Source organism: Urocampus carinirostris, chromosome 14, assembly GCF_059441175.1.
Source record: "Urocampus carinirostris isolate Australia breed hairy pipefish chromosome 14, RoL_Ucar_1.0, whole genome shotgun sequence".
NCBI lineage: Eukaryota > Metazoa > Chordata > Actinopteri > Syngnathiformes > Syngnathidae > Urocampus > Urocampus carinirostris.
Genome location: NC_142362.1, coordinates 8763348 through 8791221, shown reverse-complemented (window position 1 = coordinate 8791221; position 27874 = coordinate 8763348). Strand labels below are relative to the sequence as shown.

General features: G+C 40.5%; 1 protein-coding gene across 1 annotated transcript in view; it reads left to right on the top strand.

Annotated features, from left to right (window-relative positions):
• Positions 1 to 27874, top strand: part of thsd7ba (thrombospondin, type I, domain containing 7Ba) — a 484701-nt gene that overhangs the window by 89167 nt on the left and 367660 nt on the right. Inside the window, exon 2 of the mRNA XM_088352325.1 lies at positions 26367 to 26671. The gene's annotated coding sequence lies outside the window, so the exon portion shown is untranslated. The remainder of the gene's footprint in view (positions 1 to 26366; positions 26672 to 27874) is intronic.

Below are 27874 nucleotides of genomic sequence, written 5' to 3'. Positions count from 1 at the left end.
ATGACAGTTGACCGATGAATGTACTTCACAAAATACACATATTTGTTTTATTTCATAATTATCCAAATAATTGTTTTCATAGTCGGTGACTGGTCGACTTCTAAAATGGACGTCAGATGTGGCTCTATCTAATCTAATCTCAATCTATGACTTGTAGACTCCGAACCTATTTCTGTGAAAATGTACGCAGTTGTACTTCAGGCCTCTGCAAGTGTTTTTATCTAGGTTTTGTATCAATATGCTGCCAATAAATACCCACAAAATATGGAAGAGATCTGCAGGTTCGAGAGCGTTCTCTATTCAGGCCCTGGTGCTATGGAATGCTCTGCCCTGTGAGATTCAACTTGCAACCTCAGTGGAATATACTTAAATCTAGTTTTCTAGTTTAAATCTAGAAAACACACTTCTATTATAAAGCTTATGAATAATCTACATTTCATGTTGTTGATATCTGTGTATTGTTTGTTATTGCAACATCTGTTGGAGCCTGGTCATCCTGGAAGTAGGATTACCTTCTTAAAGTTTCCTAATTTTCCTCATGTTGAGGTTTTGGGTTTTTCCTTGCCCTCATGTAGGTTTTAGATCAGGGGATGGTGTAAAAGTAATCTACAGTCTGTACAACCCTTTGAGACTCCTTGTAATTAAGAGCTATACAAAAAAAACATGACTTGAGTGACTTAAACATCTAGTTTTTTCTCGTTATAGGGTCTGTAATGCCCTCTGGTAGCCAAACTGGGTACTGCTGTACCAGACCATTGACCACTCCAAGCAGCCCAAGATAATCTTCTATCAGCCCGGCAACTCTAGACCATTTTGCTGGTCTAGGATAAGCCAGTTTTCATGGTGCAGTCCATTCACATTTGAACAGATGTTTAATCCTTATCGTAGGAGCCAGGCTTAAGTGTTTCCTTGTTCTCCATTGCTCTTTTGTTCACCTGTCTCGTTTTGTCCGTCATCACTCAGCTGATCCTTCTCCGACACGTGTCGGCAAATTGTTCCGGACCACACCATAAACACCCGCGGAGTAGCAGTACATTAAAGCCGCTTTTGCGGGAAGCATACGGCGTCCAGGTGTCTGCAAAGCCACTGACCCGTGTTATCAGCCGGCTTCAGCTAGCCGACTCTCACCGAATTAATCCTGATGCCGTCACGCCGCCCTCTCGTTCACAGTGACGGCTCCGTCGCAGTGCAACAATTCCCTACGGATCCTTTATAGTCAGGACGGATGATACGCTCACCTGCATATCCTGCCCACACAAAACGGCGCTTTCAATTGAAAAGCGGTCATCTTGACCGGGATTACAGCCAGTTCTGCATTATTTATATATCTATTTTTTAATGAAAGAGAGGGTTGTGAAACCAGGCGGGCGGAACAGCCATGCACTACAAATCCGATTATCCTGGAATGGTTTGTTTCTCTTTCGAGCACTCTATACTTTTCATTGGTGAATTTGCGGACTCCTTACGAATGATTTTTGTCTGAATCAATTTTCCCTGTAATTTTCCACGGGTCTGAGCGTTCACACAAAGTCAGTGAGCAGCGCTTGAAACAACAGTGAGCAACCATAATCCCAAGTGTGGCAACTAAATCATTATCAAACATGTCCAAAACCTGACATTTTGCTAAGTTTCCGGCAATGCAAAAACATTTTTCTCTTTTGAATGATTTGACTCATGTACTATTGCAAAGGTTGTACGGCCTACAAACGTCGTTTGTTCTTACAATTTTTTCACAAGATATCCATTTCTTTTTATTTCCTCATATATTTTATCGCATAATACTAACATTTTGGGGGGCTTATTTAGTCTGTTGTAAGATGCAGAATTGTACTTAATCACATTTTTAGTGGAAGTACAATGTTGGCAACTAGATTCACTTGATATGATTGGAAAATTATTTGAACGCAACACAAACTTTTACTTATTTTTTCCGTGTTTTTCTTTACTTTTTTTTAATTTCCTTTAAAAAAAATCTCATTGTGTTTATTTTTTCTGAGCTGTTAATTTTTTTCTTTTTGTTCTGTTTACTTTTTTCCTACATTTCTTTCTTTTCTTTTTTCTGGCTTTCTTCTAAATTTTTCCTTCTTTTTTTTCTCTTCCTTTTGTTTCTTTTTTTCCTCAGCTTTACACTACTTTTTCATTTTGGTATTTTTTTCTTTTTTGTTCTATACCCCCTTTCTTTTAAGTCATTCTGTGCATAGTTTTACATAATATTTGGTCATGTTGGGATTAAAGAAGCAAAAACAACCTGAAGAGCCGTTTAGGACCCAAAAGAGCCGGTTCCCTTTAGTGAGCCGAGCCGAAGAAGCCGGTTCTCGACCAACTCTACTAACTTTACTCAACTTCGTTCTACTCTGACTTGACTTCAAGAAACCGCATTTAGGACACAACGTCAGGGGAACCTGTGTATTTTTACCTTCATGCACTGTAACTTTGACTTGAGTCGCTTCTTAATTAGTAATTTTGAGCCCTCATTTTTGTGCGCCGGCTAGATTTTGTGCACAGAGAATGTGCGAGCAGTGCGCAATTGCGCACGCGCGCAGTTTAGAGGGAACACTGGTCTGAATGCACCGTGTTTCCAGGTGCACTAAAGGCACACCGGGTTATAAAGTGCACCTCAAGAAAATAGTCTATTGTCATACATTGTTCACATATAATGCACAGTAGAGTGCAAAGCACATGTATTTAAAAGGTATAGTCAGAGCAACCATAGTTATTCGTAAATAACAGTTAATCAGTCGAAAAATGTCGCTCATCCAGATCGCAAAACATTACTTGCAATGGGAATCGAACCCGGACTGCGGAGGTGAGAGCGGCTAAACCAGACCACTAAACCTCCAGTGGTACAAATGTAACACTACAAACCATTTGTTTCCATCTCATTATCAAACTACAACATAACAACCGTAGCTCTACAAAAAAAAAAAAAACAGAATTGCTGATGAATGAATTAATTTATGATCTTTATTGGCAGTATACAATAGTACCACAAAATTTCAGGTCTTCTCCTTTCAGTGTAAGAAAGCGGCGTGACAAGCAGCTGGCTAACACCTGCGCGCTAGCATCGGGGATCCTCAGGTTGAGCCAGGTCTATATGATGATTAAAATACTAACGGCATAAATATAACTTGTTGCTCTAGGTCAGGAGTTGGGAACCTATGGCTCTTTTCATGAGAACATATGGCTCGCGAGCCATATATGGCTCTTTTCATGAGTACATATGGCTCGCGAGCCATATATGGCTCTTTTCTTGAGTACATGAGGCTCGCGAGACATATATGGCTCTTTTCATGAGTACATAAGGCTCGCGAGCCATATATGGCTCTTTTCATGAGTACATATGGCTCGCGAGCCATATATGGCTCTTTTCATGAGTACATATGGCTCGCCAGTCATATATGGCTCTTTTCATGGGTAAATATGGCTCGTGAGCCATATATGGCTCTTTTCATGAGTAAATACGGTTCGCGAGCCATATATGGCTCTTTTCATGGGTAAATATGGCTCGCGAGCCATATATGGCTCTTTTCATGATTACATATGGCTCGCGAGACATATATGGCTCTTTTCATGATTACATATGGCTCGCGAGCCATATATGGCTCTTTTCATGAGTAATTATGGCTCGCGAGCCATATATGGCTCTTTTCATGAGTACATATGGCTCGCGAGCCATATATGGCTCTTTTCATGAGTACATGTGGCTCGGAGATAAAACTTGACTATAGTAGGTCACTAAGAATCTCCCTTAATGTGAGCCCATTAAACTATGCATGTCCACTGTTTAGACACCTTATGAGAAGGACTTTCAAAACACAATGCATATGCGCCAAAATGCCGGAAAACCACTCAGCAATTCGATTGGGAGAGCTGTAGAGGTGGGCGGATCCCTGCAAGCTGTGCAAGGCACTTCCTTCTCTCTCTCGCTCAGTACAGTCTGTGCCGAAGATAAATACGACAATATAATTCTCATTTGGAGTATTTTGTGACATTTTTACAAACAAACTTTGCTTGCACCTTGTTTTGAAACCATTATTTAGGACAAAAACGACAGTCGAAATGATGCTAGAAATGAATGTTAGAGAATGGCGAAAACAGAAAATCGCCCTGGAAGATATAAATAAACACAAATCAGCACGACAAGGGAACACAACTCTTTGGTGGATCTGATGATGAATCTGACATTGTCTTTATTCATATCTTTCAGGATAACTTTGTTTTCTCCTTTTTCTAACATTCACTTCTGGCACTGTGAGTCACACTCGTGCCAAAAGGAGATAAAATCAAATGCCTTCACATATGTTAGTTTTATCACAAGTGGTCTAGTGGTTAGATTCCTGCGCTCTCATATCAAGGAGTTTGATTACCATTGTAAACAATATTTTTTCTACTGATCAATCATTGCTCAAATAGAGAGGTATACCATAAAACCTCGTTTAGTATCACATTCAAATAAATATTGAGTGTATTTCCAATTTTATCCACATTTGAAGGCGTTTCAGGACTTTTTCAAATTTCTGTCCTACAGTAATTGGGGTTCTTATGCACACCTTATAGTCTGTGAAAATACCTTACTTTTCAGTTCTCACTTCCCACTATTGCTTCTTTTTGGGGTTGCCCCTGCTCGGACAGTTCCTCTGAAGGTTACTTTCCCCTGAAACACAAGGGATTTCGATCCTGGAAAAAGGCATATGAGAGGCGTCCTTTCACCTCCAGCATCTTCTTTTGAGATTGTTCTTGATGAACACTTTCGTGTCACGTTTAGAGGTGGTGGACCCAAATGCAAGGAAGCAGGTACAGGGATCAGGAGAGGGCTCAAATGATGTTGTTTAACAAACAAAAACAGGTTACAAAGTCGCACTACTGAAACGACAAGAACAACACATCCTAAAACAAGAATAAAATAGCAAAATAGCAAACAAACCTTGGGCAAACTGGAAGGTACGTGGACACGACAAATCCGATGGTAGGAAGCCCTGAATGACTGGACATGAGACAATTTCTGGATTTAACACAGCAATGACCAAGCATGGTGAATAACGGAATACATAATGAGGATCCCAAAAATGTAATTGTATTTTGTTACAACTACAAAAATAAGACATCATCAAATAACAGGTTTATTATTTTCCGCGTTTGTTATAGTATTACTTACAATCATGTCCAGTCACGCCACTCTCTCTCTCTGCCGGTGCGCTCACTCTCAGGTGCCGTGAAATAACATTAAATGAAATGATGAATGCAAGTGAATGCACCCATTTCCACAGTATCCTTTCAAGAATCCATTCATTCACTTTATGCTCTCATGCACACGTGTCTTTTATTTGCATATACACAAGACAATCATAGATAATGTACGTCAATTGCAGATTTAATTACTAACAGTAAAGGGACAGAGATGACAAGAAACCTCAGAAAGTGTAGGGAATTTAAAAAGTGAACACTTTGTGTGTTTAAAAAATATTGTGTTCTTGATGTGAACTTGAAGTAAGCATATCTTATCCGCCATTACTTTATTGGGCAGCACGGCGGATGAATGGTTAGCTTGCTCGCGGAACAATTCGGAAGTCATGGCATCGAACCTTCCTGTATGGAGTTTGGATATTCTCCTTTTGCTTGCATGGGTTTCCTCCAGGTACACCGGTTTCGTCCCATATTCCAAAAACATGCATGTCAGGTAAATTGGCCGGTTCAAATTGTCCCTAAGTGTGAATGAGTGAGCGAGTTGTCTGTCCCTGCGACCATTTCAGGGTGTCCCCTGCCCACTGCCTGAAGATAGCACTGGGCGCCAGTAGCTCAGGAGGTAGAGCGCTCGTCTTGGGATCAAGGGATCCCAGTTCGAATCCCGGCTCGTCCGTGTTACATGTCGAAGTGTCCTTGGGTAAGACACTGAACCCCTAATACCCCCAATAAGCAGGTTAGCGCCTTACATGGCTGCAAGGCCGCTATTGTGAAATGTGGAGCACATTGTAAAGCACTTTGGGAAGTCATTGACTTGAAAAGTGCTATATAAATGCACATCATTTCATTTAATTTCATTTCATGGGCTCCAGCGCCCCCGTGACCCTACTGAAGATAAGCTGCGCAGTAACTGGGTGGACGAATTAGTTACTGATTCAGATTTTAACAGTAATACTGTATCTGTCACGGCATGGAAGGGGTGGACTTGACTTGACCGGACCAGAACGGAGGCAGGAAGGGAGAACTCAATTGCGTACGATCAAAGCTTTTATTTACCAAAATAAAAGTTGTCCAAAAACTCCGGGACAAAACGGAACAAAAACATTCTTACACTCAGAATGATCAGGTACAGGTTTCCTCCGACTTAAACTAAACAGGGCAAGGCATAACAGAACAGAAAAGGTGTAATGAGCCAACAACCGCCATACCCACAACCCAACCTTAAATAGCAGCCACGCAATTAGCTGATCTGCTTCAGCTGGTGCCCAGGGGGCGGGGCAGACCGGTCGCCACGGCGACCATGACAGTATCTCATTACATTTTGGAAGTAACCCTCTCAATCATGAAAATGACTAACAAGGAATGAAAGAAAACCAGGAACTAAATGGATACGGACTAACAGAAGAAATAAAAACAAGAGACAAGAGTGGGCTGTTGCATGAAAGTGGAATAAAGAAATCCAGGCTAACTGAAAAAGTGCAGTCTGACTGACATATGTTTGTTTAAATGTTTCTAGATTTGCTGAGCTGGATGAGAAGGCTTGGCTATGTCAAGCAAGCTTTGGATAGTCGGGATACATGCGCATTCACGGCATCTTCAAATAAACCCCCAAGATCGATCTTAGTATCACAGATTGGAGAATGAAAATGTGTCCCCTATCGTTTGTTTTATGGAAATCTAAAATAAATTTAAGCGAGGTTACACAAGTGTAACGGGTGTAATAATAACTTTTATTTTATTGAAATTCCTGCTAAAATATGTGTATAGTTTTTGGTAAATGTCCTGCAATGCTGAGTCCAACAGTGCCATCTGCTGGTATGGGGTGGGGTTTGGTTTTGGCTTCTAACATGTGACCAGGAGGCGGGGTTTGTTGTCAGTTTTACCAGAGTACTACAAAGGTAAGACATATCTTTTGGTGCTCCACAAAATAAGTTAATTTAAAACATTATAACCCCAGCTGACAAATCTCTCACCATGCATAGTAATGTGATTGATATTGTCAAGCTGTTTTGATTTATTTTCGTTTTGTTTCTGTTTTACTAAATATTAATTCCCCTTGTAGAGATCAAAGAGATCAAACCCAGCAGAAAAAGCTAATGTTGTGACTCATACATTTGCAGGTAAATTGTACCCATTTTTATACTCATTATTGTTTTTATTCCTATTTTTTCATATACATTAAAAAAGGATGATGTTGGTTACAATTCAGACTAAAGAAAAACATGTTGAATTCATTGTAAACGTTAAAAATCCACTATACGATCTCTTGTTAAAAGTATCTTGTTAAAATGTAAAGATGTAAAAATGTATTGTGATATTCTCAAATGTATTTTCTGTAAAGTGAAAAGAAAGCTCTTTGATATGCTTTGTTGTCAGTTTTACCAGAGTACTACAAAGAGATCAAAGAGATCAAACCCAGCAGAAAAAGCTAATGTTGTGACTCATACATTTGCAGGTAAATTGTACCCATTTTTATACTCATTATTGTTTTTATTCCTATTTTTTCATATACATTAAAAAAGGATGATGTTGGTTACAATTCAGACTAAAGAAAAACATGTTGAATTCATTGTAAACGTTAAAAATCCACTATACGATCTCTTGTTAAAAGTATCTTGTTAAAATGTAAAGATGTAAAAATGTATTGTGATATTCTCAAATGTATTTTCTGTAAAGTGAAAAGAAAGCTCTTTGATATGCTTTGTTGTCAGTTTTACCAGAGTACTACAAAGAGATCAAAGAGATCAAACCCAGCAGAAAAAGCTAATGTTGTGACTCATACATTTGCAGAAACTGTAATAATAAAAACCTCATCATCCAGTCCAGCATGAATGTGGATCTTTGGTGGGACACGTACACCGCGGTTACACAAGCATTCTGACAATTGTGGGTGGCACGGAGGATGAGTGGTTAGCACGTCCGTGGCACAGTTCTGAGGTCATGAGATCGAACCTTCCCGTGTGGAGTTAGCATATTCTCCCCATGCTTGCCTGGGTTTACTCTGGGCACTCCAGTTTCCTCCCATATTCCAAAAATATGCATGTCAGGTTAAGTGGCCGGTCCAAATTGTCCCTAGGTATGGACGAACGAGTGAGTTCTCTGTCTCTGTGTGCCCTGCGACTTGCTGGCAACCGGTTCAGGGTTTCCCCTGTCCACTGCCCAGAGATGGCTGGGATGGGCTCCAGCACCCCCGCGGCCCTACTGAGTATAAGCAGTGCAAATAATGGATGGGTGGAAGTCTGACAATTGTGCACAGGCTTAATGTCATTCGTCGGGTTTATTTAGCGGCTCAAAAGTATCATTTTTGCCGACCATGTGGGAGGCCCGGGTTCGATTCCTGGGCAATGCAATACATATCTTTTAGGGGCCTATATTTCTTCACATTCTTTCTTATTTTTCTCCTCTACCTATTCGTCCTAGACTGCCACATCTATCTTGTAAACAACATTCAGTACTTTATCAGTTAAAATAAAAACAATTCTAATTTCCATTCGTATACATCTAATTATTATATTTTTGTCTTGTTTAATGGATCCTTCATTATGTTCAAACAAATATCTCTTTGACAAGGGTGACCAGATGGATTGAAGTTTAACTTACAGTGGCTTGCGAAACTATTTGGCCCCCTTGAACTTTGTGACATTTTGCCAAATTTCAGACTTCAAACATAAAGATATAAAACTGTAATTTCTTGTGAAGCATCAACAATAAGCGGGACAAACTTTATTGGATATTTTTAAACTTTTTTAACAAAAAAATAAACAAAAAAGTGGGTGTGCAAAATCATTCAACCCCATTGAGTTAATACTTTGTAGCGCCACCTTTTGCTGCGATTACAGCTGCAAGTCGCTTGGGGCTATGTTTCTATCAGTTTTGCACATTGAGAAACTGATATTTTTGCCCATTCCTCCTTGCAAAACCGCTCAAGCTCAATGAGGTTGGATGGAAAGCGTTTGTGAACAGCAGTTTTTAGTTATTTTCATAGATTCTCAATTGGATTGAGGTCTGGACATTGACTTGGCCATTCTAACACCTTGATATTATTGTGGTGAACCCTTCCATTGTAGCTTTTGTTTATGTTTTGGATCATTGTCTTGTTGGAAGACAAATCTCCGTCCCAGTCTCAGGTCTTTTTCAGACTCTATGAGGTTTTCTTCCAGAATTTGGCTCCATCCATCTTCCCATCAATTCTAACCATTTTCCCTGTCCCTGCTGAAGAAAAAGCAGGCCCAAACCATGATGCTGCCACCACCATGTTTGACAGCGGGGATGGTGTGTTGAGCTGTGCTGCTTTTACGCCAAACATAACGTCTTTCATTGTTGCCAAAAAAGTTCGATTTGGGTCTCATCTGACCAGAGCACCTTCTTCCACATGTTTGGTGTGTTTTCCAGGTGGCTTGTGTTAAACTTTAAACAACAATTTTTATGGATATCTTTAGAAAATGGCTTCCTTCTTGCCTCTCATCCATAAAAGCCAGATTTGTGGAGTATACGACTGATTGTTGTCCTATGGACAGATTCTCCTACGTCAGCTGTAGACCTCTGCAGTTCATCCAGAGTGATCATGGGCCTCGAGGCAGCATCTGATCATTTTTCTCCTTGTATGAGCTGAAAGTTTGCTGTTTTTTCAGCACTTTTCAGAATCTGCAACAATATACATATTAATCAAAATTCTGATGGGAATTTGACAAGCGTTCAAAATAGGCATAGCAATAAAATGCATGGCCGGACAGCAATACATTTACTACATGGATGACCTTACATGTTGACTATAAAATGACAGTTGCAATTATAAAGTCAACATAGTTTTTGATACGGCAATATAGCTTATTAAATTTAAATGCAAGATAACTAAAATAAAGCAATATATCATGCAAGTCTGTTGAAATGCTATATAAGACATTTTTTATTTCACCTGGTTGAAGTACAGGTGCCATATGTATTTCTGGGGATAATCTTATTCAGGTTGTTAGCCTGGTTTGGAGCAGGTTAGCTGTAGACTGTGGCTTTAGGCTGAATTCAGCTAAGATAATGAACATATTCTGGCGTAATCCCTTTTGTTGGTTTTGCTCAATACCCCCCTCTGGTAAGTCTACACTACAGGTGTCAAACAGGCGGCCCGCGGGCAAGATCAGGCCCGCTAAGGGATTGAATCCCGCCCGCGAGACAACACTCAGAGAAGCGCAAGAGAAATACAAGCTGCAGGTTGAAATATGTCAACTTGATGTTGTCAAAGCCAGGTGCCTCGAACAAAGACACTGTACTTGTATTTCTTTCTCTCTCTCTCTCTCTCTCTTTTCCACCCCTTTTCTCCCACTCTTTGTCTCTGTCTCTTTCACTCTCTGTGTCTCTCTTTTTCTCTTCCTTTGTTGCTCTTTTTTTTCTTTCTCTCTCTGTGTGTTTTTAACTTCTTTTGCTTTAACTTCCTTTTTTTCCTTTTTCTCTCTTTTCTCTCTCTTCCTACCCTTCGCGCTTTCTTTTCTCTTTTCTCTCCCTCTGTTGTTCTGTTTCTCTTTGGATTGCTTTCTTCTTCCTTCTTTCTTTTCCCCCTCTCTCATGACATTTTATCTCTTTTGTTTCTCATGCTCTCTCCCTCCCTCTCTTTTCTCTTTCTTTGTCTTGCCCTCTTTCCTTTTCCCTCCCTCTTTCTCTTATTTCTTTATCTCTCTTTTTCTTTCTCTTTAATCTACTAGTCCGGCCCCCGACAGAATGTTTGTTCTATCATGTGGCCCCCGAGTTAAAATGAGTTTGACACCCCAGACTCTACACAAATGTTGAGATAGCTGATTGGCTAACACCAGGAAGGGGAGGAACGAAGCAAAAATGGACGAAAAGATACAACTTCTCAAGACTGACACAAAAATGAAATCAAAACCCCTCTTAATCCCTTAAGAAACAAACACACAGACACCGCGTTTTATATAGGTGCCTTCATTTTTCCTATTATCTCAGACGAAATATTTCTTGTAAAAGACATTTTCAGTGAAGTCAACTTAATATATTTCGTTAAAAATAAATGAAACAATATCTTAAAGTCGGACGAGTGTTGCCGAGCGGCGTTTAATCGATGCATCAAATGTTATTTGCAAAGATGCTTCTGAGAATACGGCTTCGATTAAACCCATTCATTTCTATTTGTCAAAAAATCCAGTCGTTTAATTGAATTCCTCAAATTCAATTATGATTTTCTGGAGTACAAACACATTTTCACTTTTCCAATGGAGACAATCTCATTGCATTCACTTTATAATTAATCAATGCAATTCTCTGTAGATGCCCACCCCTGCCTGCAAATCAAATGAATCCAACCGAGTCGATCTAAAATTAAAGAGGGACAACCCAAAAATGTAATAGCTTTGCTGTGTTACAGAATAATCACTCGGGAATATTTCACTTATTAAACATCTTGCGGGAGACTGTTGAGAAACGTTTTGGAAAAAGCCACTGCGACAAACTTGGAGCATCTTTAAGCAATTATGTTTAATCGGCTGAAGTCGGTTGATCAGACGCATCTGTGTAATCGTGGATCTTGTTTTTTCTGAGAAATTATTATAATCTTTGTTGATCTTTAGCAATTCGTGCAAGGTTGTGTCCCTCTAGAGCAGGGGTGTCAAACGTATTTTAATTCGGGGGCCACGCGATAGAACTCACATTCTGTCGGGGGCCGGACTGGTAGATTAAAGAGAAAGAAAGAAAGAAAAAGAGAGATAAAGAAAGAAAGAAAAAGAGAGATAAAGAAAGAAAGAGAAACAGAAAAAAAAGAAAAAAAAAAGAAAAAAGGAAAAGAAAAAAGAAAGAAGGAAAGAAAGAAAAAGAAAGTAAAAGGAAAAGAAGGAAAGAAGAAAAAGAAAGAAAGAAAAGGAAAAAGAGAGCGAGAGAAATAAATACAAGTACACTGGCTTTGGCAACATCAAGTTGACATATTTCAACCTAAAGCTTGTTTTTCTCTCGCGCTTCTCTGTGTGTCGTCTCGCGGGCCGGATTCAATCCCTTAGTGGGCGTGATCTGGCCCGCGGGCCGCCTGTTTGACACCTGTGCTCAAGAGGAAATGGTGAAACATGTAGCTTGTGGAAGTCAAACTAGCAGTGTTGCCCACGTTACTGAAAGAAGTATCGTAAATTCCGGACTATAGAGCGCACCTGATTATAAGCCGCACCCACCACATTTGGGGGGAAAACCGATTTTGTACATACACAAGCCGCTCCTGTATATTAGCCGCATGCGCTCACATTGAAAAAAACGCAATACTAACACGAAATTAACCCATACCCAATACAGTCCAAGAAACACAGCCGTCAAAATGAACGGAAAATGATACCGGTACTTTACATTTAATGCAGACCTGCAGAGTCCAGGTGCCCGTTGAAAGTAATCCAAGGAAAAAAGTGTATATTTCCAAAGGTAAGGGTGGGAAAAATATACATCCACTATTGTCGGCCGCATCCACAAACACGTCTCACCTTTACTCCACTTCCTGTCAGCCCGCGTTTGCCCCGCCCCTTCTTTCTCATTTGCTCGTACAAAACATATCAGAATAAGTTTCTAAAATAAATACATTACAAAAATATACAGTTGTAAATACATATTATACATGGTTACACATATTTAAAAAGAAAGACGGTAGCCCGAGAGAGTTTTTAAAGCTTTAATAATAATATTATATCTTTCATCCCAAACCGTGCCTGTGAAGGGTAGCAAAACGCTACTAGCAACACGCTCGCAACGCAGCAAACAGCTCTGTTAAAAAAAACATACCGCACCTGTAGTGAGCACGGTAAACTGTCCTCATCTTCTTTCTTATAGCTTCTTCCTTCAAAGTCGTCTTCCTCAAGTCTGGGAAAGAGACTTTGTCATATAGACGTCGATTCACGCTCCCTTACTCGAAAACACGCTAGCATCACGCTCGTAAAGTAAAGTTTGCGCCCGATAGCTTAGCTTCCATCTATATCGGACTGCCCGATTGCGTTTAGCTTGAATATTGCGTCATGTGCCTTTCTTTTTGCAATTTGCATGATGAAGATATGTCTACGCTAATTTAATTTGTGCACAAGCTAACAAGTTGCAGTCTAAATCTTAAATCTTGCCTCTTGTACTCGAGCGCCGCTGGCAGCCGTTAGAGAAATTACATAAATTGGCCACATCACTAAATAAGCCGCAGGGTTGAAAGTTGGGGGAAAAAAGTAGCGGCTTATAGTCCGGAATTTACGGTAATTAGAGTTATGAGTTACGAAACTTGCCATCAACTTTATGAAAAAGAAGAAAACATCTACACTGATCCGTGGAAATAGTAACCCCTTTATATTTCTTGACTTGGGCAATCTCGAGACCTTGCAAATGTCACGGTTGCCACGGCGCCCAGTTGGCCCCGCCCATTGACTCCAGCTGAAACGTGTTGACAGATTGCTCCCTGACTACTTAAACGCTGTGTTTTTTGCTCTTCTTTTGCCAACCCCTGTGAATCCCCGTTTTTGCCTGTGTTTTGCTCCCGTTTTGTTCTCGCCCCGATCTGTTTGATTTTGACCGCTTCCTCGTACCGAACAATCTACTTCCGCGACCAACGATCCCTGGATCGAGTGTGCGCTCATTTCTCTTCTCCCCAATAAACTGTGAGTAACGTTACGTGACTGGGTTCTGCTTCCTGTTTCCTGTTCTGGATCATGACAGCAAAAGAACAGTTACCCGAAGACACTCCATACCCATTTTGTCACTGGGCTTTAAAAAAATCAAATATTAATTCTATTTCTGGGTACTCTACAAGATGTTCAAGACATTACAAAAAATAATATTTGAAATAAAAAAATACTAAAATGCAACATACTCTTACCGTAAATTATGTGCTCACGTTTGCCCTTCTTCCATTAATTTGTTCCTGTATAAGCCACGCCCCACACACTAGCTGCCATTCGCTACTGGTGACCAGGGTTGGTTAGGGTTACTTTACCTGGATTACTTTCAGTTACTTTGGGAACACTCCAATACCAAATATGCTAATAAAAGACAAAATACACTAAATGTGAATAAAATTACAAAATTTTGTGCAGGCTTGGGGAGTAACGGAACACATGGAACGGCAAAAATGATTTTGGCAAGCTCATCTCATCTCATCAGCCGTACCGCTTATCCTCATTAGGGTCGCGGGGGGGCTGGAGCCCATCCCAGCCATCTCCGGGCAGTGGGCAGGGGACACCCTGAACTGGTTGCCAGCCAATCGCAGGGCACACAGGGACAGACAACTCATTCGCTCATTCACACCTAGGGACAATTTGGACCGGCCAATTCACCTGAAATGCATGTTTTTTGGAACGTGGGAGGAAACCGGAGTGCCCGGAGGAAACCCACGCAAGCACGGGGAGAACATACAAACTCCGCACAGGAAGTCTGGAGCTGGATTTGAACCCTCGACAGGTTCCCATGACATGAACTGTGCCGCACAAGCGCTAACCACTGCGCCGCCGTATTTTGGCAAGCTGTTTGGATTTATTTTCATTTTGTTTCTGTCGCATTTTATGTTCGTTTTGCCAGAGATCAAAGCCAGGAGAGAAAGCCTACCACGTGTTGTGAGTCATCATTTTATTTATTTTTTGTTTCTTTTGTCTTTTATTTGCATATTTGGTATTGGAGTAATCCAAAAGTAATTGATAGTAATCCAGTTAAAGTAACCCTACCCAACCCTGCTGGTGACACACTATCAGATATACGCTCATAAACTGACTACTAAAGTTCAGTGTTTTATTTTATAGCTGACAATTTGCCGTTGAGTATATACAGGAGAATGTCTACATGGGGAGAAATTCAGTCCCTCGTACTCTGTGGTTGACACTGAGCCTCCATGACTGCACTCCATTATATTTTGTAGGTAAATGTTATCCCATCAGGGATATGAGATTGCCTTTAGCTGATCGAGGGATGCATGTGACTACTTAGGTCACAGGTGTCAAACAGGCGGCCCGCGGGCCAGATCAGGCCTGCTAAGGGATTGAATCCAGCTCGCGAGACAACACTCGGAGAAGCGCAAGAGAAAAACAAGCTGTAGGTTGAAATATGTCCACTTGATGTTGCCAAAGACAGGTGCCTCGAACAAAGACACTGTACTTGTATTTCTTTCTCTCTCTCTCTCTCTCTCTCTTGCTCTTTTTTTTTCCTTTCCACTCCTTTTCTCCCACTCTGTCTCAGTCTCTTTCACTCTCTGTGTCTCTCTTTCTCTTCCTCTTTTGCTCTACCTTCCTTTTTTTCTCTTTCTCTCTTTTCTCTTTCTCTCTTCCTACCCTTTGCGCTTTCTTTTCTCTCCGTCTGAGTTTCTATTTCTCTTTGGATTTCCTTCTTCCTCTCCCTTTCTTCCCCCCCTCTCTCACAACTTTTTATCTTTTGCTTCTCACGCTCTCTCCCTCTCTCTCTTTTTCTTTCTTTGTCCCGCCCTCTCTCCTTTTCCCTCTCTCTTTCTCTTATTTCTTGATCCCTCTTTTTCTTTCTCTTTAATCTACTAGTCCGGCCCCCGACAGAATGTTTGTTCTATCGTGTGGCCCCCGAGTTAAAATCAGTTTGACACCCCTGACTTAGGTGAAACAAGAGTACTTAACAAACAAAGGACATTATAATTCATGATATGCATTAATAAAGTAGCGGAGTAATGCAGTAACACACCATGTAGAACTGAGAGTAGAGTTACCAAATTTTAATACTAACGCGTGTTGAGTTTATTCTGTTTTTAGTATTAGACCAATACAAAGACGATTTCATAGGATGCTAGTTTCTTATTTTGACTGTCATTGCACACTGTTTTCCATTGTGTTGTGTCATGTGTCATCTGGCGCGCTGGAATGCGCTTCCTGATTGGTTTATGTTCCCTTTTTAAACACGCTACGCGGAGACCTCTTGGTCTGAGGATACTTTTTACCCCGTTTGACTCGCCTGATTTTCCTGTGTCTTTTTGACTTGTTTACCTGATTCTGCCTGCCTCCGATCCGACCTGCTTCCGTTCCACGCTACGATCTTCTCTCCAGTCCCGGTAAACTCGACCTGCTTCCGTCCCACGCTACGATTGGCTACGTGTCCCGAAGTTGTCTTCACGGCGTTGCTGCTGACATTCGACGGTCATGGCGTCTCCCGCTAACCCTGTACGCTTCCCCAAATAAAAGACTTGTAACGAACGCTCTGGGGTCTCCTGCTCTGTTCTGGTCCCCCTGACATGTTGACTATACTAAGTTGGAAAACACACATCAGACACATACAAACTAAGGTATCATTTCAATAATTAATAAAGCTACATTTATTTTAAATTATGATGCATTGTATTTATTATATTGTTCTCTAGTTCTGCCATATTTAACATATACAGCCCCTTTTTATCCTTCAAACGTGCAATAAGAACCATAGATAGTATATCAGGATTATACCAATATTTTATTCATGCAGTCCAAATTATTAAAATTGGATTATTTCATCAAATTTTTATTTGACATTTTATTTAAGGTCAACAAAAACATAGTGCCAGAAAACATTCACTGGGAAAGAGGGAAATTATAACTTGAGGGGCTGTAGTAAATTCAAAAATCCCAAAGGTGAGAACCACCAGGAAAAGTATGTGTGTGTCTGTGTGTGGAGTCAAACTTTGGAATCATTTACAGGATGAGATCAAACAAGGTCCAACTATCCATGTGCTCAAATTTAAATCCAAAAAAGCATTACTGGCAAAATACAGGGATGAAAGAAAATGGGATATGAGGGAGATTGGAAATACTGCGTTTAAAACTCTGGTTAACTTGTTATTGTTGCTATTATTATATCAGAACTGTTATTATACATATTATTTTTATTGTTGTTATTATCATTGGTGCCGCAGTGACATTTGGTAACTAGGCGAATTATGTCGTTGAAGGATGGGTATTGCGAAGATTAGAGTATAAAATATGTGATTATTGTAATTATTATGATTATTGATATCTGACCTATGTAATAAGTATATCCATGAGATTTTGTTATATTAGACATAAGAGGAAAGGAGGATTTTTAAAATGTATTTAATAGGGAAGATAAAGGGGTAGGAAAAATAAGCATCTGCTTCTGACTACCCCTTTTCGAACATGTTACGTGACATTATTTTGTTGTTGACTCATTGATTTTGTCCTGTTTTCTAATGTTCGAAATAAAAGTTTTCATTCGTTCATTACATCATTGCCGCTATCGACCAATCATGTTGCTGTTCTTTGATGTCTGGGAGGTCGCTGGTTCGCGCCTCGGCCGAGTCATACCTAAGACTTATAACATTGGTAAAAATGGCGGCGCCCTCTGTTGGCTGCGGCTGCATCGGCTCGCTACAACGGGTCAGGTGTATCGACATTTCGTTCTGTGTACATTGTTACAAAGAATGACAATACGAAGGAAATTATTATTATTATTATACAATACTTCGGGCTGTTCTGCTATTTATAACTTTGAAGATAAAAAAAAACGAAGACTCAGGGGAGGTACTTATCAAGGGAATTTAAATTCCTTATCTTAAGGCTTTTCGCCCTGTTCTCCTTGCAAGTTCAAAATCCATTGATGTCTCATCTCATCTCATTAGCTGCACCGCTTATCCTCAGTAGGGTCGCGGGGGTGCTGGAGCCCATCCTAGCAATCATCGGGCAGTGGGCAGGGGACACCCTGAACTGGTTGCCAGCCAATCGCAGGGCACACAGGGACAGACAACTCGCTTGTTTATTCACACCTAGGGACAATTTAGACCGGCCAATCCACCTGAAATGCATGTCTTTGGAATGTGGGAGAAAACCGGAGTGCCCGGAGGAAACCCACGCAAGCATTAGTAGAACATACAAACTCCGCACAGGAAGTCCTGTAGCTGGATTTGAACCCACACAGGAGGTTCCCAAGACCTTGAAACTGTGCTGCACACGCACTGACCACTGCGCCGCCGTGCTGCCACCATTGATGTCTTCTCTCCTTTTTCTGAATCTCGATTCAAGTTTAAATTTCAGTGGTTAGAGGACTCATTACCGAGAAAAGTAATTGGTAATCAAATCCTCTGTAATGCGTTAGCCCCAACACTGTAAACTACTGATATCATTTGACCAGATAGTGGTACGAGGCCGGAGGCTGTGAGGTCACGACTGACTATGAAAAAAAAAACCAGCACTCCTGCTTTTATCAATGCTATGACCCCTCGGGGTGCCTATCTAGCCACACCAGAGGCAATCCGAACCAACTAAAGTAGTTCCATGCCACGAGGATAAACAAGTGGCTGATTGAGTTCACAACCCTTGCTTCGAGATCAGTTGCTCGGTACGTCCCTCCGTTTGCTGGGGAACAGAGATATGCCTCTCCTTCAGATGCCACCGAAAATAATTCAAGCTAGCCGAAATGGTCATTTAGGAAAGAGTTGTGGGGAATGTCAGCGTTCGTCATTTGAGGTTGAAATCAGTCTCTTGAGGTTGAGGAGCGAAATGGCACGCTCTTACAGAGCTTTTTTAATAAACAATCACAAACTTTGAAGATGGTTACTGGTCTTGAGATAGTCTTGGAGTTCGAACTGGAATTAAATCTGGTTTAAGTGAACTTTATGTCTGTTATCACCACAAAGAAGGAAGCCATTTTTCTTCCTCTGTGTGTTAGTTTACATCCAGGTGGTGAGACCGGTGTTACTCAAGTGTCCTCATTGTCATGTCCTGCACGGTTGTCACGGCGCCCAGCTGGCCCCGCCCCTTGACACCGGCTGAGACGCATTGAACTGATTGCTTGTGGAGTACTTAAACGCTCCTTTTGGGACTGCCCGTGGCCAGACAATTGCTTTACCTTGTTGAAGACCTGTTCATGCCTGTTTGATCCGAGTAATGCCTAGTTTGTAATTTGTATTGCCTTTAAACCTGTTTTGTTTTGTCTTTGGTCCGTTTGTGTGTTGGACAACTTTTATTTCCTAATTAAAGTGACAGATCGTCCACGCATATGAGTTCGGACTTCCTGCTTCCCGGCTCGTTTTGTGACACTCATGCTGAGGTTTTTTGAATTTCCTTACTCTCATGCAGGTTTTAGATCAAGATATAGATGGTAGTGTGCCCGCTTTGAGACTGGGAGGTCGCTGGTTCGCGCCTCGGCCGAGTCATACCTAATTGGTAAAATGGCGGCGCCCTCTGTTGGCTGCGGCTGCATCGGCTCGCTACAACGGGTCAGGTGTATCAACATTTCGTTCTGTGTACATTGTTACAAAGAATGACAATACAAAGGAAATTATTATTATTATTATTATTATTATTAAATGGAGGTCAATTCAGCCCTTGGAACCTTTTGGTGATTGAGCTATACAAAAAATGTGACTTGACTTCTCCAACTTGCCTATGCCCAGGCTTGGGGAGTAACGGAATACATGTAACAGCGTCATCGGGACACAAAAAGATAAAATCAATAATAATTGTGTTCCTTTCCAGTTACAGAAACAAAAAAGTAATCAAGATACAGGTCAAGTTTGTAAAGCATAAAGATTACTTTGCAGGATTACTATATTATTTAAAAGAGTTTTTATGTTTTACATTACAGGGGACAATATCAACGTCCGGTGTGCGTTAGTTTTAACTATATTATTGTCTACATTCGCCATGTGCTGTGCTGCTTTCTACCAGCTCATTCAATCCTAACACACGTGAGCTCAGTTTTAGGAGTTTCACCGACCCCTCCGCCCCTTTAACATCGGAGCTGCCTGACTGGAAAACATGACTATTGGACCAAAGCAAATCTAACTGAGAAGTTCCATGTAAACAGAGTGCAACTAACAAGAAAACATTAAGAAATAAGTATGAAAAAAAAGAAATGATGAGTGCAATTTAATGCCTGAGAGCATGTGTCCTCTTCCACAGAATCCTTTCAAGCATCCATTCATTAACTTCATGCACTCATTCACATATGTCTTTTACAACTACTTATACAAAATCCACTCATAGTCAAGTCACGTTTTTAGTGGAACCTCGGTTCTCGACCATAATCCGTTCCAGAACCCTGTTCGAAAACCGATTTGTTCGATCACCGAAATCCTTTTTCCCATTAAAAATAATGTAAATCGTTTTAATCCGTTCCAACGCCCTGAATGTTTACCATGAATGTTTAACGTAAACTTAAAGCTAACCCAGGCTAATCGTACGTTCGCGTTATCGTAATCTTCCGTACGAAAGATTACGCTAACATGAACGTGTAAAAATAAAAAAATCCGGTCGTTTACAAGTCATTTAGCACCACAAGTGGCTAGCGCTTCATTGGAAAGGGGGCTCCGTTCCAACACCCTGAATTTTGGGCTCAGTTCCAATACCCTGAATGTTTACCTGGAATCATAAAGCTAACCCAGGCTAATCGTACGTTCGCGTTATCGTAATCTTCCGTACGAAATATTACGCTAACACGAACGTGTAAAAAAAAAAAAAAAGATAAAGAAAATAATTATGAATAGGATTTCTTACCTTTGTGGTGGTCAGCAGAAGGCGCATGCTGTGTTCCTTAGCAAGATCGGAAACTCGCACACCTCTTTCATATTTAGCTATTATGTCTTTCTTAAAGGCAATAGTTGTACGAACAACTTTTCTTTCGTTTACAAGTCATTTAGCACCCGGGTCTCCACAACAAGTGGTGAGCGGTTCATTGGAAAGGGGGCTCTGTTCCAACACCCTGAATGTTTACCTTGAATGTTTAACATAAAGCTAACCCAGGCTAATCATACGTTCGCGTTCTCGTAATCTTCCATGCGAAAGATTACGCTAACATGAACGTGTAAAAATAAAAAAAAGGATAAAGAAAAGAATCATGAATATGATTTCTTACCTTTGTGGTGGTCAGCAGAAGGCGCAGGTGGACGGTGGGGAGAGGAAAATCATCAAACGTTTTTCAACCTCTTCCAAAACTTGCTTGCTTATAGCACTCACTCCCTTAGCCACATCACTAGATTTCACAGCCTCCTTATTCTTTGGTATCGTACTAATCGTAGATTTAGCCATGCTGTATTCCCAAACAAGATCAGACACTCGCACACTTCCTTCATATTTTGCTATTAGTTCTTTCTTAAATGCAATAGTTGTACGCACTACTTTTATTTTTTCACCCGTAGCAACTTTGCTGCTTGCACTAACTTTCTTGGGAGGCATAATACGGGGCTAAAACGCCTACACGCCGATCAAAATCAGACCCTAGCGTACGCACTCACACGTTACCGGCGTTCAAACTCCGACATTAAACATCAGGCATTAAAGGCATAAATGTTCAAAAAGTAGTGTAATTTTTTTAAACGGGTATGCAAGCTATAGTCTAACACAAATACAGTGGAACCTCGGTTCTCGACCATAATCCGTTCCAGAACCCTGTTCGACAACCGATTTGTTCGATCACCGAAAATCGTTTTTCCCATTAAAAGTAATGTAAAATCGTTTTAATCCGTTCCAACACCCTGAATGTTTACCATGAACGTAAACATGAAGCTAACCCAGGCTAATCGTACGTTCGTGTTAGCGTAATCTTCCGTACGAAAGATTACGCTAACATGAACGTGTAAAAATAAAAAAATCAGGTCGTTTACACGTCATTTAGCACCGGGGTCTCCACAACAAGTGGTGAGCAGTTAAAGGATAAAGAAACGATTTATAAATAGGATTTCTTACCTTTGTGGTGGTCTGCAGAAGCCATGCTCTCTTCCCTCGAAAGAAGGGAAACTCGCACACCTTCTTCATTTTGCTATTATTTCTTTCTTAAATGCAATAGTTGTACGCACTACTCTTCTTTTTTCACCTGTAGCAACGTTGCTGCTTGCACCGACCTTCTTCGGAGGCATAGTTAGGGGCTAAAACACTCCATTCACCGATATTAAAAAGTTGTTCACGAGGGGTGGGGGCATTCTACACAATCTACACCCGTACGCCGCTCAGCATCGCACCCTAGCGTACCGGCGTTCGAACTCCGATTTTTTGAACGAAAAGCGAAGCAAGAATTTCTCAAAATTTTTGGTCGGACTCCGATTTGTTCGAACTAAGAGGCGTTCAAAAACCGAGGTTCCACTGTAACCCTCTCAACCCTGCCTATCTCGCCGATGGTAAAGTCAGCTTTCTCGGTTCTCGACTATAATCCGTTCCAGAACAGACAGTTATAAGGAGAAAGATGAAGACGGTTTACCGTGAATTTCGCAATTGCGATACGGCTTTTTTTTAACAGACATGCTTGATGCGTGTTACTAGCAGCGTGTTGGTACCTTTCACAGGCACGGTTTGGGATGGAAGTTATATTATTATTATTAAAGCTTTGAAAACTCTCTCTGTGTACCGTCTTTCTTTGTAAATATGTGTAACCATGTATAATATGTAATTACAACTGTATATTTTTGTAATGTATTTATTTTAGAGACTGTTTTCTACGGGCGAATCAAAAAGAAGGGGCGGAGCAAACGCGGGCTGACGGGTAGAGGGGTAAAGCTGAGTTATATCTGTTTGTTGTAGCAGCGAACAATAGTGGATATATATTTTTCCCACCCTTAACTTTGGAAATATACATTTTTTTTCATTGGATTACTTTCAACGGGACCCGGACTTTAAAGGTCTGCATTAAAACCTTGGTGTTCCACGGTGAACAATGACAGTCAGATAATTATTGATGTGAAGCAGCCGTTCAAAAAGAAATAACCCTACTCTGCAATGTTCATAAAGGCAGATGTCTACATGTCTAATTAATATGGCTCCGAAGCGCCTTTGTTGCTTGTGGGGTTTATTTACAGTGTTGTCAGAAGAGAGTTGCACCGACAGAGCCGAGCTTATTGAAGGCTGAGTGGAACGGCAAACGAAAGCATCAAAACACCAAGGGAAATAAAGTGGAGGTGACTGGGATCTTGGAGCTTTCAGAGCCACGGAAAAGAATGTCAATCAACAGGATAAACTTGCGACCTGAGACTTAAAGGACGCTAACGAGACTGGGCGGGAAACGGTGTTTTAAATGCAAAAAGCACTCTTCTTTGATATCACTGTCATCTCCCATACAATGTGTTTACTTAAGCTCTGGATAAACATTGTTTGTTATTATCCACCTGATTGCAGATAAAGTCAAATAGGATTTACTAGTGTTTTCAAGTATATCTATAAAAGCAACACATTGTTTCAAGGTCGACTTTAACGGATGAGAAGAACAGACGATCAGGCATTTTGTTTGAATAATGTGTGGAAAACAATATATTTACCTGCAGGGTTGGGTAGGGTTACTTTAACTGGATTACTTTCAATGACTTTTGGATGACTCCAATACCAAATATGCTAATAAAAGACAAAATAAACTAAATTTGAATAAAATGATGACTCACAAAGCGTGGTAAGCTTTCTCTCCTGGCTTTGATCTCTTTGATCTCCGGCAAAACGGACATAAAATGCGACAGAAACAAAATGAAAATAAATCCAAACAGCTTGCCAACATCATTTTTGCCGTTCCATGTGTTCCGTTACTCCCCGAGGCTGCACAAAATTTGGTCATTGTATTCATATTTAGTTTATTTCGTCTTTTATTAGCATATTTGGTATTGGAGTAATCTAAAAGTAATGGAAAGTAATCCAGTTAAAGTAAACCTACCCAACCCTGCGTATAACTCAGTGTTTTCAACCCTTTTGAACCAAGGTACACTTTTATTTATTAAAAAGTTCAGAGGCACACTGTCTGTCAAATGTTTGAAAATCTCATCTCATCTCATCTCATTAGCTGCACCGCTTATCCTCAGTAGGGTCGCGGGGGTGCTGGAGCCCATCCCAGCAGTCATCGGGCAGTGGGCAGGGGACACCCTGAACTGGTTGCCAGCCAATCGCAGGGCACACCTCAGTCACACCTAGGGACAATTTGGACCGGCCGATTTACCTGAAATGCATGTTTTTGGAACGTGGGAGAAAACCGGAGTGCCCGGAGGAAACCCACGCAAGCACGGGGAGAACATACAAACTCTGCACAGGAAGTCTGGAGCTGGATTTGAACCCACGACAGGTTCCCATGACATGAACTGTGCCGCACAAGCGCTAACCACTGCGCCGCCGTGCTGCCCCATGTTTGAAAATGTTATGTCAAATATTTCACTGTACTACCTCATAAGCAGATAATTAATATATAAAAAGAAGATAATACAAATAAAAAAGAATGATGTGCTTTATGTTCCCCAACCTTGCACAAAATGTAATTTTATTCATATTCAGTTTCATTTGTCTTTTATTAGCATATTTGGTATTGGAGTAATCCAAAAGTCATTGAAAGTAATCCAGTTAAAGTAACCCTACTCAACCCTGTTTACCTGCATATCTACAGAATTTTTTTTTTTTTTTTGAGTCCATCGTTTTTCATTAGTGCGAGTTTTGTATTTAGACTTAATTTGAACGGATTAGTCTGTATTGTCATTGTTAACAACACAGTGAACAAGATGGCTGGTAATTAATAGCTTAAAAAAATAAGATTAAAATATATGATAGCACGTTAAAGATGTATCAGAACAATCGTGAAATGACGTTATTATGAAATGAAATGAAAATGAAATGATCTGCATTTATATAGCGCTTTTCAAGTCAAGACTTCCCTAAGCGCTTTACAATGTGCTCCACATTTCCCAATAGCGGCTTTGCATTGCAGCCTTGTAAGACGCTAACCTGCCTATTGGGGGTATTAGGGGTTCAGTGTCTTACCCAAGGACACTTCGACATGTAACACGGAGGAGCCGGGAATTGAACCTGCGATCTCTTGATCCCAAGACGAGCTCTCTACCTCCTAAGCCACTGCCGCCCGCATTATCATCAACGTAGTTCCAAAATAATGGCCGACGAATCAAATATGAAAACTCATTTTGCTATAAATGGGCAAGATGGATATTGTTTCACATTCTTGTATGCTTGTTTAGGGTGGTGGTGGCCCTGGGGAACAATCTGTCTCTGAATCCTTCTTAATACCAGGCCGACCTGGACCAAGAAATTAACTGAACTTTTCAAGGTTGAGACTCAAGGAAATCAAGGCAATATATATTGAAGTAAAATAAAAACAAAAGAACAGAATTGATGTGTTCATCGAAGAATTCTAAAGAATATGACTGGAAAACTCATACAGATACGACTACCGTAATTTCCGGACTATAAGCCGCTACTTTTTTCCCAAATGTTCAGCCCTGCGGCTTATTCAGTGAAGCGGCCAATTTATGTAATTTTTCCAACGGCCACCCGCGGCACTCGAGTACAAAAGGTAAGATTAAGACCGGTGGAATAAGTGAGCCGAGGTAGACTGCATCCTCGTAGATTACATCCAAATTGTCCGTATGACAAAAGTTCTTTCCGAAAATAAGGAAGACGCCCTTGATGGCGACAGTTATAAGGAGAAAGATGAGGACGGTTTACCGTGAATTTCGCAATTGCGATACGGCTTTTTCTAACAGATATGCTTGATGCGTGTTACTAGTAGCGTGTTGGTACCTTTCACAGGCACGGTTTGGGATGAAAGTTAGATTATTATTATTAAAGCTTTGAAAACTCTCTCTGTGTACCGTCTTTCTTTGTAAACATGTGTAACCATGTATAAATTGTATTTGCACCTTTATAATTTTGTAATGTATTTATTTTAGAGACTCTTTGTGATATGTTTTCTATGGGCGAATCAAAAAGAAGGGGCGGAGCAAACGCGGGCTGACGGGAAGAGGGGTAAAGCTGAGTTATATCTGTTTGTTGTAGCAGCAAACAATAGCGGATATATATTTTTCCCACCCTTAATTTTGGAAATATACATTTTTTTTCATTGGATTACTTTCAACGGGACCCGGACTTTAAAGGTCTGCATTCAATTTTAAGTACTGGTATCATTTTCTGTTCATGTTGCCGATTGTGGTGTTTGGATTGTGTACTATGTCTGTAGTTATAATTGCTGCACCTAAAGTCAGGTTTGGGATAAGCTTGAGACCGTGTTACATGTTTTAATGTGGGCGCATGCGGCTTATATACAGGTGCGGCTTGTGTAAGGACAAAACCAATAATGCCCCTCAAATGTGGTGCGTGCGGCTTATAATCAGGTGCGCTCTATTGTCCGGATTTCACGGTACATGCGCAGTGAGACCCTTAAAAACTGATGTGAGATCAGTTAAACAAATCCTACTTGTGCCAGTTGACAGTCTTTTCTACAGTTTTCAACCAGACACTTACCTATCTTTCATTTTTTTTTGTCTCCCTAACCTCCAGATCCTGTCTATTCACTGGTTCAGGTTCCCAACTCAGCAGGAACATCAGCAGGTGGATCCCGGACGGGGCTGATGCCAGGGGCTTAATAGTGCTAGGTGCAGTTGGAGGTGTAACGCTGTTTCAGCTCTTGACACATTGACTCTCAAAGGATTACGTCGCTGCATGGTGCTTGTGGAGGAAAACCAGATACATCTGATTTGCCAACCCCCTGCCTGTCACACTTAACATCGGAAGAGTGCCCCCCGCTTTCTTTGACTGAACCAAAAACATCACCCAAAGGGATGACTGGCAGTCATCTTGATCAGGTACATTTTTGAGATACTGTCTGTTGACCCTTTGCACACATGAGACCGTAACCACGTGACCATAACCACATAAATTATAGATGGCAGTAAGTTGAAGTTAACAGTACTCCCTGCTGGTGAAGCCGGTAACGACAAAAATAAACAACTAAAGGAATACTATTCAATTGCGCACTGCTCGCACATTCTCAGCGCACAAGAAAATCTAGCCAGCGCACAAAAATCAGGGCTCAAAATTACTAATTAAGAAGCAATTTAAGTCAAGGTTACAGTGCATGAAGGTAAAAATACACGGGTTCCCCTGACGTTGTGTCCTAAATGAGGTACTTTGAAGTCGAGTCGAAGTAGAACGAAGTTGAGTAAAGTTAGTAGAGTTTGTCGAGAACCGGCTTCTTCGGCTCGGCTCACTAAAAGGAACCTGCTCTTTTGGGTCCTAATTGGCTCTTCAGGTTGTTTTTGCTTCTTTAATCCCAACATGATCAAATATTATGTAAATGTATGCACAAAATGACTTAAAGGAAGGGGGATTTAGAACAAAAAGAAAAAAAAAATACCAAAATGAAAAAGTAGTGAAATGCTGAGAAAAAAAGAAACAAAAGGAAGGGAAAAAATAAGGAAAGATTTAGAAAAAAAAGCCAAAAAAAAAAGAAAAAGAAATGTAGGAAAAAAGTAAATAGAGAACAAAAAGAAAAAAGTAACAGCTCAGAAAAAATAAACACAGATTTATTTTAAAGGAATTTAAAAAAAGGAGAAAAAAACACGGAAAAAAAGAAGAAAAAGTTGCATTCAGATAATTTCCAATGATATCAAGTGAATCTTGTTGCCAACATTGTACTTCCACTAAAAAATGTGATTAAGTACAGTTCTGTATCTTACAACCGACTAAATAAGCCCCCCAAAATGTTAATATTATGTGACAAAATATATCAGGAAATAAAAATAAATAGATATCTTGTGACAGAATTGTAAGAACAAAAGGCATTTGTAGGCGTACTACCTTTGTGATAGTACATGAGTCAATTCATTCAAAAGACAAAAAAATTTTTGCATTGCCGTAAACTGAGCAAAATGTAACTTGATGTCAAGTTTTGGACATGTTTGATAACGACTTATTTGCCACACTTGGGATTATGGTTGCTCACTGTTGTTTCAAGCGTTGCTCGCCGACTTTTTGTGAACGCTCAGACCCGTAAGGAAAATTACAGG